Raw genomic sequence first — 5,432 nt, 5'->3', positions numbered from 1 at the left:
CATACCAAAGCAGAACGGAAAGACTCTGGCTGAGAAAAGTCTGGGACTCGGGCTGGGAAGTTGGTGCTCGAATACCTGGGCCACCCTGGGAACAGTCCTGGAGGGCATTTATGATGAGGGAGATGTTTAGCTTCTCAAAGAATCTGCTTGACAGGGTCCTCTCGCTAACACTGCACACATTTGAGTTAGGACAGCTCCCCTCTGTTCGACATATCTTGTCCCTGATCTCTGGCCACAGCTTTCAAGATAAACCCCAAATCAATCAATGAAGCAATCAATGGAGGGGTGCAACTTAGAACGAAATGTAATGACACACATATATGAAAGTCACAATGAAGCCCATTATTTTGTACGCTAAGAAAAAAATTTTATGTGTATGGGCATTTTTGGAAAGTGGAAGCAGGAGGATCAGACGTTCAAAGGTCATCCTCAGCTTCACGGTGAGTTTGAGGCCAACCTGGGCTACATTCATGAAACTCTGTAGGAAAAAGGAGGAAGGGAGGGAGGGAAGGATGGAGGGAGGAAAGGAGAGAGGGAGGAAAAGAAAAAGTTGGTACAACCCTGCCCCCTTCCCTAATCATCAGGTCTCAAATTAATTACAGCCCTGTGTGCTCTTCTCCCAGTGACTCTACTTTATCTCAGGAATCCCTTCCTAACCCTCAAGACGGAAAGGGATTTGAAGAGCTGGCTGCAAGTTTTAGCCAGCGAACAGCCTACAATGGAAGGGACATTTTGGGGAAATAGGACCCTCAAAACGTGACTGTGCGATCACCCAAAAGCACATCCCTGAATACGGAGATGCCGGCTGCAGTGTCCTGCTGCAGGGATGAACCCCAGCTGCTCTGCCTGGAAGGTCTGACTTTAGTCACACCCTGCTCTTTGGTCACAGCTGCAGTCCAACCCAGTCCCTGTAAATCAAATCCTCTTTTCCAGTAAATTGCATGCCCACGGTGGAGCAAAGACATGCCCAGAATGAGAAGTGGGTCTAACCTCCGCTTGGGTTGAAAGACAACTCAGTTAGTTCAAGCCAGTGACTCTTGCCTCACCAAAACGCCCTATTGCAAGCCGCCCGGCCTCTCTACGTGTTCCTGTTTGTTTTCTTAAACTTCGGCTTGGGCTGTGACTCAGTGCATGTAATTGACGGCTGCTGCCAGTCCACCGTCCAGAGAGCTCAGTCCTGCCCTCCCCAGTTCCTGTCTCACTCCTGGATCCATTTGCATCCTTCTCTGGGGGGGAAACTGTTTTATCCTCTCCGGGAGCCGTAAAGGAAAAGACCCCAGCATCCTGGTTTTTCTAGACCAAGAACAAGGCAAGGTGGTTCTCTTGAGAGAAAACACTTCCCACCTAGAGTGCCTGACCCTTCATCACCCGCCCACCCTGAATCCGTCGTTTTAGATTCCTGAGTTCTTGTTCTTTCTGTGCTTGTTCCTCCCAGGTGAGCTAAGAGTTAGTCACACTTAAAAAACAACCCAAAAAACCCTTTAATAGGGGAGATTGCTCAGCAGTTAAGAATCCTTACTGCTTCTGCACAGTACCCGAGATACTCCCAACACCCCGCATGGTGGTAGTGACACACAGCCATCTTTGACTCCCGTTCCAGGGGATCTGATTCCCTCTTCTGACCCCCGTGAGCACACACAGGCGCGTGCACACGCAGGCAAAGCACTCGCACACCTAAACTAAGCAAAACAACAGCCAATTGTTAGGCCTCTCCATCATCCACAGCCAATTAAACCACCAGATCCCTTCCTTCAGGGGCCTGGTAATGACTGTGGAGAGCGGACTCAGTGGTAGTGGATGTAGCCTGTTGCCTGTATGCGTTTCCCACAAAAGTCTTGGGTACGGTTTCCTGGTGAATTTTCATTTCCCAATGCCTGAACTCCAGACAGTGGCCAGGGTTCACAATGACAAGGTCATCCTGCCCATTTGCACCAAGTTGCAGAATAAGAAATGGGTGATTGAGACCCTGCCCTGAGTAAAGCCATGTCCAAGTTCCCTGGCCACCAGAACGTCCATATCTCAAAGAAGTGCAGCTTCCAAAACCCAAAGTTAATGCAGATGAATCTGAAGGGGTGGTAGTTGAGAGGTGGCTTGTCCCTGATGGCTGTTGAGTCAAATATGGCCCCGTTCAGTTCCCCTAGACAAGTGGAGGGCCTCGCCGAGGACACACTATGTTGGAGAGTTCCCACATTCTACCCAACATGTTCAGCAATAGCTCTCACATCAAGTCTGCAAGGATTAAACCCAACATTAAATCCAGGTGTGGCACACTCTGGCGGTCCCAGAACTTGAGAGGTAAGCTCGGAGAACCAGGAGTTCAAGACCATCCTCAGCTACACAGCAAGTTCTTTGAGGTCAAAGAAACCGTGTCTTCGAAGGGCAACACAGGAAGATCAAAGGTGCCTTAAGCCTCCAGGTTCCAGACTTGTCTTCTCAGCACTCAAGAGGCTAAGGCAGGAGGGTCGGGAGTTTGAAACCAGCCTGGATCTGTCTCCAGAAAAACAAAAGGCCGGACTGCAGCTCAGAGGTAGAGTGCTTGCCACAACCGTCTCGCCCACTCCCATTTCCCAGGTGAATCCCTTATCGCTGGCCTCCCATGGTAAACTTTCTTACACACCAAGTGCTGGGATCATATGCCATTTGTCTGGTGCTAGGGACCGAGCCCAAGGTTTCATGTATCCTAAGCAAGCTCTGTACTCCAGTCTTGCTTTAAACCTTTAAAAGATTATAAACATGTACACACACACAGCACAGCATGTGTTGAAAGACCAGGGGAATCTTTCAGGGGTGGGTCTGCTCACTGTGTCCACCATGTTGGTTCCAAGAATCATGCCTTCCAGCTTGGCGTCCGGTGCCTTGACTCCCTGATCCTCTCTCTGGCCCTTTAAGTCTCTTTTGACATGTAAGCCATAGCTACTCATTGAAAGATCACTAGTACTTAAGTACTGTATACCGGTAGCATGTTATTTCCTAATTTGTAACCTGCATACTTATCCAGCTGAGACAAATTCTGTCTCTTTCTTGGCTTCAAGACTGTCCTGACTCCAAAAGGATCCCAACTCTCACCTTCTGCTGACAGTGAAGCCCTATGATGGTTAGTTTTTTGTTTGTTTGTTTGTTTTGTTTTCAACTTAAAACAAGCTGGAATCATGTGGGAAGAAGGAACCTCAATTGTAAAAATGTTCCTATGAAGTTGGCCTGTAGGTAAGCTATGGGGAACTTTCTTGATCAATGATTGATGGGGAAGATCCATTGAGTGTGCACTGAGCCCAGCCCACTGTGGGCGGTGCCATCCCTGTCAGGGCGTCCTGAGGTGTGTAAGAAAGCAAACTGAGTGAGCCAAGAGTGCTACATACATAATCTATGTTGCTAAGCAGAGGCATATACTAGGCATATGGCTAGGTGTGAGGGATACAAGGAGCATAGTCGGAAAATGGGTGTGACAGTGCACACCTGTGAGCACTCGGCAGGCAGAGGCGGGCAGATCTCTGGGAGTTCAGGCCAGCGTGATCGACAGCATGAGTTCCAAGACAGCCAGGGCTACACAGAGAAACCCTGTCTCAAGAAAACAAACAAACAAAACAAAGAGCACAGTCTGATCCAGTCTGATGGTGAAGACAGAGCACAGTCTGATGGTGAAGACAGAGCACAGTCTGATGGTGAAGACAGAGCACAGTCTGATGGTGAAGACAGAACACAGTCTGATGGTGAAGACAGGGAAGACAGAGCTGTGATAGTTCACTGGGGTAAATGATGGGACTATAAGACTCGGGGGAAGCCTGGGAAAGGTTTCTCTGGGGACATGGATGATATACCATAGGAAGGAACTGGGGGACATTGTAAGATAGAGGTTGGTCTTGGGCGGGGAGGGGAAGCTGTGGGATTGTAACCACTCATTAACTTCAGCAGCTGTGTCCCGAGTCCGCCATACTTAAAAGAGCCTGTGAAAAGATTCGCTATTTTCAAGGGGAGAAGAACCTTTAGGTAGAAGAAAAATGTTTCAGTGTATAAGTTTCCAGTGCAGATCTTTTTTTTTTTTAAAAAAGATTTATTTATTTATTATTTATATGAGTACACTGTAGCTTTCTTCAGACACACCAGAAGAGGGCATCAGATCTCATTACAGATGGTTGTGAGCCACCATGTGGTTGTTGGGATTTGAACTCAGGACCTCTGGGAAGAGCAGTCAGTCCTCTTAACCACTGAGCCATCTCTCCAGCCCCCTCCAGTGCAGATCTTGTTACTGAACCAGACTCCTTTTTATCTACCCACCCTACAGCAAGCTGACCCCTAAAACCAGCAGTGCAGGAAAAGAGAGTTTGCAAACTATTTATAGAGGACCAAGCATAAGGAGGGGAGCCCCAGACTAAATTCTATCGCCCCAGGATAGGGGTCCAGGATGCCTAGGTACCTAGGGGATGAAAAACAAGGGTCAGAAGCATGCTCAGAAACAAGGGAGGGGAGGGTGCCCTCTGCCTGCACTTGTATCAAAAGACTTCCTGGTTTCCCACTAAACCTGTCTTAGCCAAAGGCAGCTTTAGTGAGACCTGTGAGTATAGTTGGGCCCCATGACATCAAAAGCTTATCTGTTGGATTCTTACGGAAGTGTTGGTTCACTTGAAGGCATTGGTGGCTTCCAGAAGTTTGAGCCATAGATTTCCAATCCATTCCGACCCCACTCCCACCCCAACTCCCCACCCCACAAAGGAAAAACTACTTAGAACACCTAGATGGTTGGACCTCAGAGATACTGTCTGTAGTACAACAGGCCTGGCTCTACTCAGCCTTCTTCCACTTCAGCCATGTGGTCATTGGTCTTGACACTCTGTGTGGAGGCCAGACATCAACTTCAGGGGCCATTCACTCCTCAGGTGCCTTGTTTTTTAGAGAGGTCGTTCACTGGTCTGCCGCATGCCAGTTGAGCTAAGCTGACTGGTCACTGAGCCTCAGAGGATTCACCTCTCTCTGCCTCCTTAGTGCTGGGATTACAAGCCCACGTCACCAAGTCTGCCTGGCTTTTTTATGTGGGTTTTGGGGATTAACCTCACATCTTGATGCTTGCATGGTACTCTACTGGTGGAGTTCAGACCTTTGCATTGTAATAACTAGGAAGGCAGAATAGCTGAAGTGTCTGAAGAGGGCGAAGTTGATTTCCTTATGGGGACATGCTATCATATTTTAAAAAGCATCCTTACTGTAGAAGGGACTAATTTAGGTAAAGGTATATGGGGCCTATCAAAATCTGTGGGGGGTGGGAGGCACGCCAGGCAGTAGAGATGGCTTAGGGAGTAAAGGCACTTGCCACACAAGACTGATGTCCTGAGTTCGACCTCTAGAACCTACATAAGGGAGGAAGGAGAGAACAAAGTCTGTGAGGCTATCTTCTGACCTCTGCATATCACACACAGGCACACACAGGCACACACACGCAC

At 48.4% G+C, this 5,432-nt stretch overlaps 1 pseudogene; it reads left to right on the top strand.

Annotated features, from left to right (window-relative positions):
• The first annotated feature begins 1,719 nt into the window (after nucleotides 1-1,719).
• On the top strand, nucleotides 1,720-1,847 carry LOC116914200 (annotated as a pseudogene).
• The last annotated feature ends 3,585 nt before the right edge of the window (nucleotides 1,848-5,432 follow it).

Source organism: Rattus rattus, chromosome 12 (genome assembly GCF_011064425.1).
Source record: "Rattus rattus isolate New Zealand chromosome 12, Rrattus_CSIRO_v1, whole genome shotgun sequence".
Lineage (NCBI taxonomy): Eukaryota > Metazoa > Chordata > Mammalia > Rodentia > Muridae > Rattus > Rattus rattus.
Note: the sequence above shows the minus strand (reverse complement) of the source record. Positions and strands in the feature narration are given on the sequence as shown.